Source organism: Onychomys torridus, chromosome 8 (assembly GCF_903995425.1).
Source record: "Onychomys torridus chromosome 8, mOncTor1.1, whole genome shotgun sequence".
Taxonomy (NCBI): Eukaryota; Metazoa; Chordata; class Mammalia; order Rodentia; family Cricetidae; genus Onychomys; species Onychomys torridus.
The window spans coordinates 41,469,729-41,486,339 of NC_050450.1; the positions used below are offsets into that span (position 1 = coordinate 41,469,729).

General features: G+C 42.0%; 1 protein-coding gene across 2 annotated transcripts in view; it reads left to right on the forward strand.

Moving 5' to 3' along the window:
* The first annotated feature begins 594 nt into the window (after positions 1 to 594).
* Aff4 (AF4/FMR2 family member 4) overlaps positions 595 to 16,611 on the forward strand; it is a 70,053-nt gene continuing 54,036 nt past the window's right edge. For both annotated transcript variants that reach the window (XM_036195969.1, XM_036195970.1), the window contains exon 1: positions 595 to 655. The gene's annotated coding sequence lies outside the window, so the exon portion shown is untranslated. The remainder of the gene's footprint in view (positions 656 to 16,611) is intronic.

Genomic DNA, 16,611 nt, shown 5'->3' on the forward strand with positions numbered 1-16,611 from the left:
GGGTTCGTTCGCTCGGTCGTTCGGCCGGCCGGCTGGCCTGACGCGGGCGCCGCTCCCGCAGACTCGGCTGCGGCCCGTCCCCCTAGGCCGCGCGCGGGCCCAGGAGGGCGTCCCGCACGTCAGTCTGCACGTCAACTCCGCGGGCGACGCCTGGCGAGCGGCAGGCAGGCAGGCAGGCAGGCAGGCAGCCCCCGCTCGGCCTGCGGGAGGGGCGCGGCCCGCTCACGTGACTCTCGCAGCCGCCCGGGCCCCGGTCACATGGGCCGCAGCCACTGCGTCAGTCACAGTGCGGGCTGCGGGAGTCGAGTCGCCGCCGCCGCCGCCGCCGCCGCCCCCAGCGGACGGGGCGGGGATCTCGGTGCCAGGGCTCCCCCCTCCAGCTCCCCCGTCAGCCCGCCCTCGCCGCCAGCGGCTCAGTCACCCGTCCCGGGCTCGGCCGGGCCGTCATGGAGCGGGGCGGAACCCCGGCGTCCTCCGAGTGAGGTGCGCCGCCTGCGCTCACCGCGGCCTCGGGATCCGCCGCTGCCCCTCGCCCTCGGCAGCCGGTCGCCGCCTCCTGGGCGGGCCCGAATGCTCGCCCCGTGAAGGTGCAGGCCGGGCGCTGCCGCCGCGGTCGGGAGATGATGGTTCGGGCCTAGCGGAGCGGGGACTGGAGGTGAGAGAGAAGCCGCCTGACAGACTGACTGACGTCGGACTGAGGCGCGGCCGCGCCGCGGGGAAGGCGAGGCTCGGGCCGCGGACGCTCGCGGAGACCCTCGGGGCGCGCGGCGGCGGCGGCGGCGGCCGGGGGGGGTGTTGGGGGTGTTGGGGGTGGTGGTGGGGGCGCTGGGTCCTCGTCTCGTCCCGCTTCCCCTCAGAAATAAATTTCAAACAAGGAAAAAAAAAATAAACAAATAAAGGCCAGCCCATCCCCAGCCAACATCCTAGACGCCCATCTTCTGGCCGTTTCTTCCCCCCCCCCCCCCCCCCCCCCGTCGTCCCTTCCTCCATTCCTCTCTCTGATTCGGGCGGCGGATTTATCCCTTGAAAAAAAACTGATGCTTCACCCGACTCAAGCCATTCCTACCTAAAGAGAAAAATAGGCCCGGATTCTGGCTATCATCTCTCCACTAGTTCTCGCCTTCCTTCTCGCGATCCTGCGCACCTCCCCCCACCCCCGCTCCCCCATCTCCCCTCCACCGAAAGAAGAAAAAAAAAGGGGGGGGGGCGGGATTTCCGTCCTTGATTGTCGACGGGGTTTGACGGAAACTATGGGAACCTGGGTTCGAATAGGAGAAACCCTCCTTCGCGGTCGGAGCGGGCCCGGTACCTGGCGCTCGCGATGGCTGGGCTTGGGGTATTGGTGCTTAGGCCTCTCCTGCGGCTGCCGGGGCTCAGGGTTAATCTCGTAATTGACGTCAGTGCTTTGTTCCATCCACTTTGCTGTTGCTTCCACTCTCTGAGAAGGGATCCTGGGGTACGGGAGTCCAGGCCTGGGGGGGGGGGTGCCCTCCTCGGCCATTTCATTCACAGATGACACCTTTCCAGGGAGCCGAGAGCCCTGATCTGGAAATGGTTGTTGAGTGAAGTTCGAACCAGGACGGAGAGTTCCATTCAGGGCTCTCCCGAGTTTCGTCAGTTGCAAGTCCGAATTCTGCTTTTTTTTTCTTCCCCGCTGAGATTTTTAAACTGAAGCTAGCCCCCTTTCCAGTGCCGGAATCTAAGCCTTAGGTGCCCGTGAATAGGCTGTTTGTGTGACATTTAAAATGTGTGCTTTTTGTGGGCATGAGGGGGGAGGTTCAGATCGTGAAGCGCTTCTAGCTTTGTTTCCATATTGATTCTCCGAAGCTTTACAAAATCTTTTGATTTGATGTATCAAAGCCCTTTTAAATTTTCAAAATTGAAATGTTTATGAGATCATTCTTAATTCGAGATTTGATGAGAAGCCGATGTGGTTCAAGAGATAGCCTAGAATCACCTTCTTTCGTCATATACGCATAAAGAAGTGTTGGCAAGTGGCCACTTGGTTTTTAACAAAGCTGGCTTCTTCAACTTCTTCAGGTTTATGTTCCTTATTCATTGCTACATTTCTCAGTCTCCAAACAAAAAGTCTCTAAAAGTTATTTTTAATTGCCTTTCATGATGAACTTCCTGAAAACCTAGAAGTAGTCTTTTTTAAAAATTAATTAGTACCAGCAGCTGTCATGTTTGTGGTCATTTGCAGGCTGATTTTTGTTAGCTCAGTAGGAATAGTAGGTCCATTTACTTTGGGTGAAATTTTGCTTCCTGTGGAGACAAGATAGGGAAGTTGTCTTGAGAATAGCAATAGCCAAATCATTCCAGGCTGGTTGGGATGGGCTTGGATGTGTGTAGTTTGGACCGAGCTGGACAGTTTGGGGGTAGAAGGTGACTACCGTGCTTGGTGAAGCTGTGTGGTTAATTCCTAGGAAGAGAATATTTTTATTTCAGTTAATGTTCTACTTGTCAGAGTCTCATATTGAGATTTATGCATTCTCTTCTATATTCAAGTTACTGTATCCCTTTTGGGACAGTGAATCCACTTGCGGGGGGGTGTACTTTTCTTAAAGGTCTATTGTATTGTCTTTAGAATGACTACCATGTTTATTCTCTTTATCCTCTCCAGTGTTTTATGCAATTAGATGGAATTTGATAGCATTTTGAAGTTGAAATTGTTTATCTGTCTGATCTAAGATTTTTACAGATAACCTAAAGTTATGTAAGCAAGTGAGCAGTATTTGAAAGGGGGGAAATGGGGATCAGCTTCAGAAAATGCTATAGAAGATGAAGATGCTAGGCTTTAAGGATCTTCCTTTTTTTGAGGTGATAAGGTAGAAGCCATGGTTTTATGTATACCTGATGGGAACAAAGAAAACAAGTATTTAACAGGTATTTTTCTTTTTTACTATCTTCTGGCCTGGAATGGGAGTAAATTATGAAGCCCTCCCTTTTCTCTGTAGTACCGTTCATAAAATCAAAGGAGGTTTTTTGTTTTGTTTGTTTTTGAGACAGGGTCTCACTTTATGTTTCTGACTGGATTGGAATTTGCTGTGTAGACCAGGCTGGACTTGAACTCATAGAGATCCACCTGCTTCTGCCTCCCAAGTGCTGAGATTAAAGGTATGTGCCATTATACCCAGCTTCAGAGAGGTATATTCTTAAGCATTGAAGGCACAACCTGAACCCAGAAGCCTCAGATTGGTACCTGTTTCCTTTGGCCTCCCAGATTGCCAGGGATTACAAGCATTCTCCATTATGCCTGTCTTCTGGGTTTTTTTGTTTTGCTATGTCTCTATTCCACATACATTCTCAATAAAAATATTTGGTGCTTATTATAAAGGTTTCACAGCTTTCTCTAACCCTCATAGTTTTACTGTTTCCTTCTTCATTTCCCCTGATAAATTGAAACAATGATTCCATTTCTGGGAGGGTGTTTGCCTCTCTCAGTTATTGTGAAATACATTGTAGTTAAAGGTTCAAGACTGATTAGCTACATTTCCCTGTTGTTACTTTGTAACTTTCTCCTTTGTTTCAATACCCTACTCCCTTGTTTTAACTCTGTATCCATCTTGGTTATTTGAAGAGATGCACTGTCTAGTACATGGATTAGCAATAGTAAATGTCCTTGTTATTATTATTTTTTTAATTATTATTTTTTTTAATTTAAATTTTTTTTTGAGACAGGGTTTCTCTGTGTAACAGTTCTGGCTGTCCTGGAACTCCTTTGTAGACCAGGCTGGCCTATAACACTCAGAGATCCACCTGCCTCTGCTTCCCAAGTGTTGCTGGGACTAAAGGTGTGCGCCACCGCCACCTGGCCAATATTCCTGTTGTTAATTCTTGCCTTATCACCTGATCCATTTTGTCTTGATATTAATTTTCACTGGCAGTTTTTTTGCTTTGTTTTGTTTTGAGACAAGTCTCCTGTGTGACTTTGATTACCCTCAAATTTTCAGCTCTTTTCCTGCCTCCAGCCTCTTGAGTTTTAGGATTATATACATGCACCACCATGCCTGTACCATGATATTATAGAGTATTTTAATGTTGGAATTACTTTTTATCTTTCTTTCTTTCTTTTTTTCTTTTTTTTTGAGACAGGGTTTCTCTGTGTAGCTTTGCACCTTTCCTGGAACTCACTTGGTAGTCCAGGCTGGCCTCGAACTCACAGAGATCCGCCTGGCTCTGCCTCCCCCGAGTGCTGGGATTACAGGCTTGCCCCGCCGCTGCCGGCCTGGCTTTTTTATCTTATTTTTTAAGGTTTTTAAAAAATTTGAGAGGGTCTCATGTGGTTGTCTTCAAACTGGTGCTGGCCTTGACTTAATTAATTTCTTTCTCTCTCTCTCTCTCTTCCTCCTTCCCTCTCTCCCTCCTTCTCTCTTTCTCTCTTTTCTTTTCTTTCTTTCTTTCCTTTCTTCCTTCTTTCCTTCCTTCCCTTGGTTTCTCAAGACAGGGTTTCTCTAACCACCATGTCTTTCCTTGAACTCCTTTTGTAGACCAGACTGGCTTTGAACTCACAGAGATCTGCCTACCTTTGCCTCCCTAGTGCTGGGATTAAAGGACTGCGCCATCACTACTCGGCATGTTTGTTTTTCCGAGTATCACAAAAGTTATTTAGCAAAAAGTTTCATAGGAAAATGTACATGACCCAATTCTACACCACAGTCAAACAGGCCCTTTGGGGAGGGATGTGTACTTGTAGGCCTAACAGCCGTTGTTTTAACTCTTTCCAAGGCTTCTAACATGATGATGCTGTTTCCTTGTATGACCACCATTCCAATGTTTTGTTACCCACTAGTCACCAGCTCCATACTCATCAATTACAAGATTCACAAAGGGATCAAAACCTGATAGAATTCCTTGTACATGTCTGCCATTATTTAACTTCAATGGTAATTTCTTGTCCATAAATTTCTTCAGTTTGGGAGGGTTCATGGCTACTTCAGTTTGGGAGTGGTTTCATGGCTACCCTTTAGCAGACTTGGCATGGTGAGTGAGTGGGTGGCTTGGTCTTAAATTTCCCATCCTCTTGCATCCATCTCTTAAATGCTGGGATTACTGAGGACCAGTATGTTTTAAGTTCTGTGGATTCTTTTTGGAGACAGGATTTCATTGTGTAGTTATCTTATTTATAAACATTTTTAAAAATTTTGAGAGGGTCTCATGTAGTTGTCCTCAAACTGGAGGTGTGGCTGGTGCTGGCCTTCAATTTCCTCTTTTTTTTCCCCTCGATACAGTTTCTCTGTATAGTCCTGGCTTCCTGGACTTGCTGTGGACCAGGTTGGCCTTAAACTCACAGAGATCTCCTGCCTCTGCCTCCTAAGCACTATGATCAAAGGTGTGCACCACCACTGCCTGTCTTGTTTGTTTTTCCGATTATCACAAAAGTTTGTGACTTTCTTGCAAAAGAGAGTGAATTCTTTGATTAGCCAAGTAAAGGTTTTCTGTTCTGTCAACTGAGAGATTTTCCTTTTTTTTTTTTTTTTTGTCTTCTATTAACACTGAAAAGGATATCTGGAAAGTTTAGGTGAGGGCAGTAATATGTTGTTTTAGTACAAGGGTCAACAAACTCTGGCCAGTAGACCCAGAGTAGCCTGTTGCCTGCTTTTGTGCAGCCTATGAGGTAAGAATGGCTTTTGTATTTTTATTTTATTTTATATTTTTAAATAGTAACAAAGAGTCAAAAGAATGTTATTTGGGAAGAGAATATTACAGGGAGCTCAAATGTCAGTGTCCATAAATAAGCTTGTATTGGAACCCAGTCAACCCAGTTGTTTATGTCTTGTCTGTGGCTGAGTTTTGCTGCTCCGAGGACAGAATTGAGTAACTGACTCTGTTGACTGCCAAACCTAACATACTGTCTTGCCTTAAAAAGTTTGATTCTTGCTTTAGCAGATCAAATGGACTTTAATGGATGTATGGGTTTACTGTAAGTTTCAAAGTCTCTAGTTTATTGTAGTGACCTTTGGGAGTTTTGTTTTTAGGATATATTTGTATGTGTATACAGTATTGGAATACTGTATACTGTAAACACAAATAATATGCATCATGTAATATAGTAGATATCTTACATAATATGTAGTATTGAATATGATGCTATCTTATTGAATAGTGTATATAATATTATAACTATATAACATAATAGGCATTACTATGCCACATACCATATAAAACACGTACAAGACAGCATTGTCTTAGCTGTCCACTGTATTCTTAGGGAGAGTCACGCTGCACATGTCTGCTTTTAGTACAGCTCTGAATGTGGATGAAATCCAGAAAAAACTGAAGTTGAGATGAGGCTAGAAAATGGTCAGATCGTAATGTCCAACTCCTCTCCAAATTCCACTCTTCTCTTTGTCCTGAGGAATTCCACAGCTGTCATCACTGTTTCTATAAATTGCCCCTCCTCCTCTATTTTACAGTCACACCTGACCGGCATCCAAGATTCCACTTCCTTAACATCTTTGAATCTAACCCATAGTCAAGATTAGGTTAAGTCTTTGTTTTGTTTTTAATTTTATTTTTAATGGCTGGAGAGACATCGGTGGGTGCTGGGAACCGAACTCTTATATTTTTGGTTGTGAGCCTAGCCTTTAATGGCTGAGCCATCTCTCCAGCCCAAGTCTTTGTTTCTTAACACTCTTTTCTGTTTTTAAAAGTTTACTTTTAGCTGGGCAGTAGTGAAGCACCCCTTTAATCCTAGCTCTTGGGAGGCAGAGGCAGGAGGGATTGTGTGTGTTTAAGGCTAGCCTGGTCTACAAAGTGAGTTCCAGGGCTTCCAGGGCAGCCAGATTAGTTACACAAAGAAATTCTGTCACGAAAAACCAATTTTTTTTTTTTTTTTTGAGACAGGGTTTCTCTGTGTAGCTTTGCGCCTTTACTGGAACTCGATTTGGAGACCAGGCTGGCCTTGAATTCACAGAGATACGCCTGGCTTTGCCTCCCAAATGCTGGGATTAAAGGCATGCGCCACCACTGCCAGCGAGAAACCAAAAGTTTTACATGTTTTTATTAGCATTTTGTCTAAGGCTTATTGAACATGAATGAGTTTTATAAGACTTTGAAGGAAGACTTATAGCCTTATACTCCTTGGGTGTTGTTGTTGTTGGTTTTTTGGGTTTTTTTTTGCCATGTTTAGATTTTCTTCTTTATTGTTTGTGCTGTTTCGATAATGGTTTTGTAAGTGGTTTCAGCTGGGAAAGATGTTGGGTAAAATTGGATTATGATGTGTTATTTATTACAAGTGGGACAAGTCCAAAGGACCCCTGGCATAGCAGTTAGTGACATGTTTTTTGTTTGTTTGTTTTGGTTTTGGTTTTGGTTTTTGGTTTTTCGAGACAGGGTTTCTCTGTGTAGTTTTGGTACCTGTGCTGGATCTCACTCTGTAGACCAGGCTGGCCTCGAACTCACAGAGATCTGCCTTCCTCTGCCTCCCGAGGGCGGGTTAAAGGCATGCACCACCATCTCCACCACCACCCGGCTTAGTGACATGTTTTTGATGTATGTGATGTAGGTCTTCTTTGTAGTTGATAAACTTGAAACAGTTTGTTTCCACGTCGTGTTTGTTACAAACTTTAGAAGTGACACTAGACACAGTCAGGCCCTTAATCTTAAATGAACAGAGTGGAGGGTAACAACTCACAGGTGAAGGACGCTCTTTAATAAATTAGTGTTTAAGAACGGCCAGTTTGGGGCTGGAGAGATGGCTCAGAGATTAAGAGCACTGACTGCTCTTCCAGAGGTCCTGAGTTCAATTCCCAGCAACCACATGGTGGCTCACAACCGTCTGTAATGAGATCTGGTGCCCTCTTCGGGCCTGCAGTCATACAGGATGTATACATAATAAATAAATAAATCTTAAAAAAAAAAAAAAAAAAAAGAACAACCAGTTTGCCAGACTTGGTGGTCCATGCCTATCTAGTGGATGGAGTCAGAAGGATTAGCAGTTTAAGGCCAGTTTGAGCTACATGAAACTGTCTCAAAAGAACAAAAACAGACCAAGAATTAGCAGCTAAAGCTGGGTGTGGAGGTGTAGGCCTTTGATTCCAGCACATTGAGAGACTGAGGTAAACTGGAGGTCATCTAGACAAGCAAGGCTGTCACACCACCACAGTAAGCAACCTTAGAAGCTGATATGGCATCATAAGATTGGACTCCCGTGAACTAGTTATGAAGCCTTACATTTGGTATTATTGTATTTCTGAGACAGGGTTCCTCTGTAACAGCCCTGTCTTTCCTTGAACTCACTTTGTAGACCAGGCTGGCCTTGAACTCACAGAGATCTGCTTGCTTCTGCCTTTGGAGTGCTGGGATTAATGGCATATGCTACCATGCCTGGCTAAGTAAGGCTTACAGTTATTAATTTAACATTTATGCATGTTATATATTAGTATTATTGAAATCAAATTACAAAGGTATGGAACCTGGGGCTGGGAATGTAGCTCAATGATAGGTCACTTTCCTTTCCCAAACCAAGCACTGCAAAATAATAAAAGTAAAATCTAAGGCTGGGTGTAATGGTGCATATCCTTCATCCCAGCATTCAGGAGGCAGAGGCAGGTGGATTTATTAGTTCAAGGCCAGCATGGCCTACAAAGTGAATTCTAGGACATACAAGGCTAAAGATCCTGTCTCAAAAATTAAGAAACAAAAGGAACAACAAGTCAGTCCTAAAGGTACATATTTCCACGCTTAAATGTTAGTCCAGTTTTTTTTTTTTTTTGTGAGACATCATTTGTTATACTGTTACTTTAAACTTTGATTTGATTTGAGTTTTATAGTTATATAAGCTATAATGATGAATTTATCTCTATTTGAATATGTATACTATTTCTAAAAATCACTGAAGTCAGCACTTAGACTCTGGGATATTTCATTTGCACTGAAATGGTATCTATCTGTAAGATTTGAGAGACAAACTTACAGGTCAGTTCAGGCCCTGAATGCTGTCATTCATGTCTTTGTTTTGCACCTCTGCTCCCCAAACTTATTTTCCAACTACACATGGTCCACATCCTCTTCCAAGGTATACCTTTCCTCCCTCTTCTTTATGGCTGTTGCTCAGGTTCTTTGCCTACAACTCACATAACCCTCTTCTTTCCTCCTGCCTCTAGTTAGGCAACAAAATCTTAAAGATGAAAGGTATTTTTAGTTTTTAAATCCTTAGTCTAGTATAGTGTATAGCCTAGTATATACACTAAGTAGTCATTGAATGAAGTACGGGGTTAACACTAGTTGATATTTTCACGTCTAGGGCTGGGGATGTAGCTGAGTTGGTAGAGTGCTTTGAGAGGTGAAGGCAGGAGGATCAGAGATTCAAGGTTATCCTTAACTACAAATCTAGTTTGAAGCCAGCTTGGACTACATAAGACCCTATTTCAAACAAACAATCCACATCTATCAATCTATGTATGTATGTGTGTATGCATGCATATATATGTGTGTGTGTGTGTGTGTGTGTGTGTGTGTGTGTGTGTGTATTCAGGTACCCTGAAGAGGCAGCATTTGTTTGTATTTGGTGAATATTTGAGAACATGGTTTATTTTACATGGTTGTTGCTTTTTTCTTTCTTTTCCTTTTTTGAGACAGGATCTCTCTACATAGCCCTAGCTTTCCTGGAACTCACTTTAGGCCAGACTGAGAATAAAGCCATGTACCACCATGCCCAGCAAGCATGGGGGAGTTGAATGAAAGTAAAAGAACTTTTAGTTGATTGTCCTGCCTCTGCTTCCTGAGTGTTAGGATTACAAGTGTGTGCCATCAAACCTAGTTGTAGTAATTTTTTTTTTTTTTTTTTTTTTTTTGTGTGTGTGTGTGTGTGTATAGATGTTGGTTTTGTATTAGGTGTGAACTTTGAGAACAGTTGCCTTAAAAACAAAGTTTGCATAGTGTTATTGTTAATGCTTTTATTGAATAATAACAATGATAAGAAAAGGATTTACCCTCTCACTTTTATCAAATATAGCCCAGCTCTTAGGAAATGGAAGTTTTCTGTGGATAGAAAAGAAGAGTGACATGGTTTTCTTAAACCCAGCCTTTAGTGGTACTCCTGACATGCTTTGCCTTGAGGCAGTAACACTCCAGTTGTGACCTTTATAAAAAATCACAGTTTGAATTTCTGTATGCTAGTCACTAAGTTAAACATTGGAGGGAAGAAAGTAGAAATTAAAATAACAGCCATGTTACTTGTTCTCCAGAGTTTGTGATATAGGAGTGGATTCCTGCTAAGAAAATGGAGTACTAATAAATACAGTAACTGTAATGGAGGGAAATACTAAGTGCCAAGTAAAATACAAAGAAATGCTTTGGGAATTAAGTGATTTTAGTGACACAGAAGTCTTGGAAGGATCTTAGAGGAAGTAGGTTTGTGGTGGATGTATTAGAAACTGGCAGGATGAAGGACATTCATCTGGGTAAAGGGAAAAATTTGGCCAGGTGATGGCGGTGTGCGCCTTTAATCCCAGCACTAAGGAGGCAGAGGCAGGCAGATCTCTGAGTTTGAGGTCTACAGAGTTCCAAGACAGCCAGGGCTACACAGAGAAATCCTGGTTTGATCCCCCTCTCCCCCCAAAAAAGAGAATAGTCTGAGTACAGACATGGATCTGAATGTATGTAGATTATTTTCAAACTCATAAACTTTTGTTTTGATTTTGTTTTTTGAGACAGGGTTTTATTGTGTAGCCCTGGCTGTCCTGGACCTCCCTCTGTAGACCAGGCTGGGCTTGGACTCACATAGATCCCCTGGCTCTGCCTCTGGGAGTGCTGGGATTCAAGGCGTGCACCATTACCACCTTGCTGACTTTCTTGATGTGAGCCAAGATCTCACTATATAGCCCTAGCTGGTTTAGAACTTGATCCTCCTGCTTTTGCCTGCCAAGGAACTACAGATATATATATATGTTACAAAAGTCTCCAATGAGACAACTTCTTTGTTTTGACTTATGTCCTTTTGAGACAAAATCCTTCTATGTAGTCTTGGCTGATCTGGAGTTCTTTATATAAACCAGGCTGGCCTTGAACTCATTGAGTTTTGCTTGCTCTGCCTCTCCAGTGGCCAGATTAAAAGTGTATACCAGGGCTGGAGAGATGGCTCAGAGGTTAAGAGCACCGACTGCTCTTCTAGAGGTTCTGAGTTCTATTCCCAGCACCCACATGGTGGCTCACAACCATCTGTAATGAGTTCTGGCGCCCTCTTCCGTATACATAATAATAAATAAATCTTAAAAAAAAGTGTGTACCAACATGATGCATTACCCTGACCTTTTAAAAAAGAAAAATATATTTAAATGCAAGAACTGGTGAAGATCCAGAAGATAGCAAGTTTGGGGAGAGTGTTCTTTGATAGGAAGAACTATTGTTTTCCTTTGTAACCAGGAGGAAAGAAGAGACTAGGTTCAGAGAACTGATAGCTAGGTGATAAGAAGGTAAAGTTTTGTTTATTTATTTTTTTGTTTTTTGTTTTTTTCAAGATAAAGGTTTCTCTATGTAGACCTGGCCTTCCTGGAACTGGTTCTATAGACCTGGAACTCAGAGATCTACCTGCCTCTGCCTCCTGAGTGCTGGGATTAAAGTTGTTCGACACCACATCTGGCCCCTGTCTTTTATTTTTAATATTCTATTTCTTAATCCATGTCCCATAAGAAAAAAGTCATTTGTGGAATAAGTTAGGATCAGGGAAAGTCACAGGACTCAATAGGATACTTTTTGAAATAGGAAAGAAAAAGACTATAACTTTTAGAAAGCTTTGAGAACCTGGTTGAGAATTATTTATGAGACAGGATAATAGAAATTTGAGGTGACACATAGAAATTTGATTAGAGCTAGGCATGGTGGTATAAATCTGTTTTCCCAGCACTTGAGAAGTGGAGCCAAGAGGATCAGGATTTCAAGGTCATCATGAGCTCCATAGCCATTTTGAGCACAGCCTGGACTTCATGAGTTCTTGACTTTTTTCATGGGAAAGAAGGAAGGAAGGAAGGGGAAGGAAGAAGGAAGGAAGGAAGGAAAGAAAGAAAGAAAGAAAGAAAGAAAGAAAGAAAGAAAGAAAGAAAAAGAAAAAGGAAAGAAAGTTACTTTTGATTAAGAAAATAAAAATGACAGGCTAAGGAGATAACTCAGTGAGAAAAGTTCACTAGGATTGGGGAAGGAGGAAAGGAGCAGATCTCTGGAGCTCTTCTGTTCATTGAGAGATCCTGGCTTAAAAACTAAGGTGAAAGTGGTTGAGGAAGATACCCAAGATTGACCTCTGACCCCCACAAGCACACAGGCATATATTCACACAAAGAAATACAACACATGTAACAGCAAAAATGCTATGGAATCCTTATCTTTGTTTTTATAATTTTTACTGCATTTTACAGCTGAAGATGAGGGACTAGTGGGACAGCTCAGTTGTGGATTCTTTGCTTAGTTAGCATAACTGGTTATGATCCCTGGCACTGAAAAAATAAAACTATAAACTCCATCTTCTCCACACTGCCTTTTGGACAAGAGCCCTTCTGTATAAAACACTGTCTTGGGACCTGATGTTTTGTTAGTTTGGCTTTGATCTCCAGGTGTGCAGTCTTTGTTTCCTTCCCTGGTAGGAAGCGACCTCTTCACAAGTTCTCCTGGGTAGAAAAATTCTGCAAATGAGGCCAAGAGGGGTTTCTGAGTCCATGAGGCTTTGTGCTTTAACGCAGTGTGGTGTGGTGAAGGTAAAGTGGAGGAGCTGTTGTTTGAAATTCACTGAAATGTCAGCTCAAGTCTCATGTTGACTTTTGGAGTTTAAACCACCAATAATCTGGTAGTTAAATAGTCCTATTTTTAGTAGGAATATTATTATAAGATAGTAATGGAGTAGAGGCATAACAGATTCTGAATTTTACTTGAAAGGGGCATGTTAAGTAACATTTATTTGTTTGTTTATTTATTATTTATGTTGAGGCAGGGTCTCTATATAACCCCAGCTGTCCTGGAACTATGTTTGCTAAACTCACAGAGCTCCACCTGCTTCTGCCTCCCAAGTGCTGGGATTAAGCTGGTACCACCCTGCCTTGCCCAGGGTATTTTATTTTAAACTATTGAAAAAATTCAACGTAAAATTTTTTAAAATTGTAAATAATGTCATTATTTATTAAAAAAGATTATTTCTGATTCATTGGGAATCAATATTTTAAATTTTATTTTTACTGTATGCTTCTTGGGTTATTTCCAGTTAAAAAAATATTTTGGGGGCTACAGTGACAGGTCAGGGGTTAAGAGCACTGGCTGCTCTTCAAGAGGACCCAGATTTAGTTCTCAGCACCCACATGGCATCTCTCAGCCACCTGTAATTCTAGTTCCAGGGGATCCAGTGCCCTCATCTGCTCTACAGAATCCTGCATGCTTGTGGGCACATCAGCTCACACAACCTTATACACATATACACATAAAAAATGTAAGTAATTTTGAAAATTTATTCTCTGGTAGTTTCATACATGAACACAAAGTATTTGGATCATATTTACCCCTGTTGGATTTTTCTTAATTATGGCAAAACATACATAGCATAAAGATTTTATTATTTTAGTCATTTTATGTATACAATTCATGATATATTTACACTATTGTAGAACCACCAATACTATCCTTTTCTAGAACCTTTTTTTCTTTTTTCTTTTTCTTTCTTTCTTTTGGTTTTTCAAGACAGGGTTTCTCTGTGTAGCTTTGTGCCTTTCCTGGAACTCACTTGGTAGCCCAGGCTGGCCTTGAACTCACAGAGATCCGCCTGGCTTGCCTCCCAAGTGCTGGGATTACAGGCGTGCGCCACCACCGCCTGGCCCAAACAAAAATTTTGACAGACTATAAAATGGTGTTTTCCTGAGTCTGGAGAGATGACACTGACTGTTTTTCGAGAAGACTCAAGTTCAATTCCCAGCACCCACATGGCAACTAACAACTGTCCATAACTCTAAGATCTGACACCCTCACACAGACATACCTACAGGCAAAACACCAGTGAACATAAGATAAAAATAGATAAGTTATTTTTTTTAAATGGCATTTTCCCATTGTTCTTACCTCTATTCTTCTGGTTTCTATGAATTTGTCCATTCTGGGTATCTCATATTAATTGGAATTATATAATATGTGACCTTCAGAGTCTAGCTTATTTCACATAGCCTAATGTTTTCAGGGATCATCTTTGTTGTAGTATGTAGCAGAATTTCATTTACTTTCATGGTTGAAGAGCATTTCATTATATTTATAGACCATGGTTTGCTTATCCATTAGTCTGCTGATGAACACCTTGCTTCCATCTTTGGACTGTTGTGAATGATGCTTCTATGAATGTTGATGTTCAAGGATCTGAGTTCCTACTTTTTTTTTTGTTTGTTTGTTTGTTTATTTGTTTTTTTGAGACAGGGTTTCTCTGTAGTTTTGGAGCCTGTCCTGGACTAGCTCTGTAGACCAGGCTGGCCTCGAACTCACAGAGATCCTCCTGCCTCTGCCTCCCGAGTGCTGGGATTACAGGTGTGCGGCACCACTGCCTGGCCTACTTTTCATTTTTTTAGAGTGTATACCTAGAAGTAAAAATCATTGTATCATTTGGTAATTCTGTTGTAAATGGATGGTTCTCTCCTGCCTGCTAGTTTTTAAATTTTTACAAAATTTATTTATTTTTATGTATATGAGTGTTTTGCCTGCATGTAAGTATATGTACCAAAATGTGTGCTTCATGTCTGGAGGTCAGAAGAGGGATTGGATCTTGTGGACTTGGAGTTAGGACTGGTTGTGATCTATCATATGAGTTCTGAGACCTGAACCTGGGTCCTCTGCAAGAGCAGTTAAGTACTCTTAACCATTGAGATATCTTTCTTACCTCTCATATTGAAGTTTTGTTTTTTGTTTTTTAGATTCTATTTACTTTTATGTGTTGGCCTGAATGTATGTGCATCATGTATATGCATTGCCTGCAGAGGCAAGAAAAGGGATTGGATCCCCTGGGACTGGAGTTACAGACAGTTGTGAGCTGCCATGTGGGTCTGGGAATTGAACCTGGGTCCTCTGGAAGAGCAGCTAGTGCTTTTAATGATTGAGCCATCTCTCTAGACCTATACTAAAGGTTTTGAGGGATCTCTCAACACTTTTTTCCATAGTGGCTGCTCCATTTGTGTGTTCGCACAGTAGTACACAAGGAACATTAGTTCCTCTGTATCTTTGTCAACACTGTGGTGTTTGAGTGAGAATGGCCCCATAGGCTACATATTTAAATGTCTGGTCCCCAGTGAGTGGAACTGTTTGGAAAGGATCAGTATGTATGGCCTTATTGGAGGAATTGCGTCACTGTGGGCAGTCTTTGAGGATCCAAAAGCCCATTAGCCTCCTTTTTGTGGATAGAGATATAAGCTCTCAGCTACTTCCTCAGCCCGAGCCTTTGTCCCTGCTGCCATGCTTCCCAACTGATGGACTCTAACCTTCTGGAACCATGAACTCATAAATGCTTTCTTTTGTAAGTTTTCTTGGTAATGGTGTCTCTTCACAGCATTAGAAAGTGACTAAGACACATAACTGTTTTCTGTTTTTAATTTTTAAAAAAGTCCTGAGCTGGATTATATCATGCCCAGTTTAAATTCCTTTTCATTTTTTAAATTTAAAAAGCTTATTTTATGTATGTCCATGTGTACCTGAGTGTGTGTATTTAAGGTCACTACATGTGTGCAGTGCCTACGAAGAGGACATCATAGCCCCTGGAACTGGAGTTAGAGGGTGTGTGTGCTGGGAATTGAACTCTGTTCCTTGCAAGAGTAGTAAGTACTCTTAACTACTAAACCGTCTTTCCAGCTCCAAATCCTTTCTTTATTTTTTTATTTTTATTTTTATATTTTGGTTTTTCAAGACAGGGTTTCTCTGTGTGTTTTGGTGCCTGTCCTGGATCTCACTCTTTAGACCAGGCTGGGTGAACTCACAGAGATCTGCCTGACTCTGCCTTCTGAATTCTGGGTGAAAGACATGCACCACCACTGCCCGGCAAATCCTTTCTTTTTTAAAGTTGATGTTTACTGAACCTCACAAGTTTTGGTATGTTTTGTTTTTGTTTCCATTAACTTATAGGGTTTCCTTATTTCCCTTGAACTTCGTTTTCTTTTTCTTTTTTTTGTTTCAATGCAGGGTTTCTCTGTGTAGCCCTGGCTGTCCTGAAACTCTGTAGACCAGCCTGGCCTTGAATTTAAGAGATCCACTTGCCTCTGCCTCCCAAGTACTGGGATTAAAGGCGTGTGCTGGGAATGTGTATTTTTTTGTTGAAGTGTTGTTTAGTAACCATTAGATCCAGTTGGTTTATATGAATTATATCAAATCCTGGGAGATTGTAATATATGTTCTCTTTATGACCTTTATTTCTTGAATAGCATTAGAATATTTCAGTGATATAAGGCCACAGTTGTCAGGTGGTGGCGGCGTGTGCCTATAATCCCAGCACTCGGGAGGCAGAGGCAGAGGCAGGCAAAGAAAAAACAGGTGGTTTTTTTTCCTTCATAGTTTTTGAATTATTTTAATGCTGTTTAATGTATAGCATTAAGTAATATTTTTTATGTTTTCTGAACTTTCAAGGTTTTTGTTTTTGGTGATGGGGATAAAATTCCAAGCTTAAACATG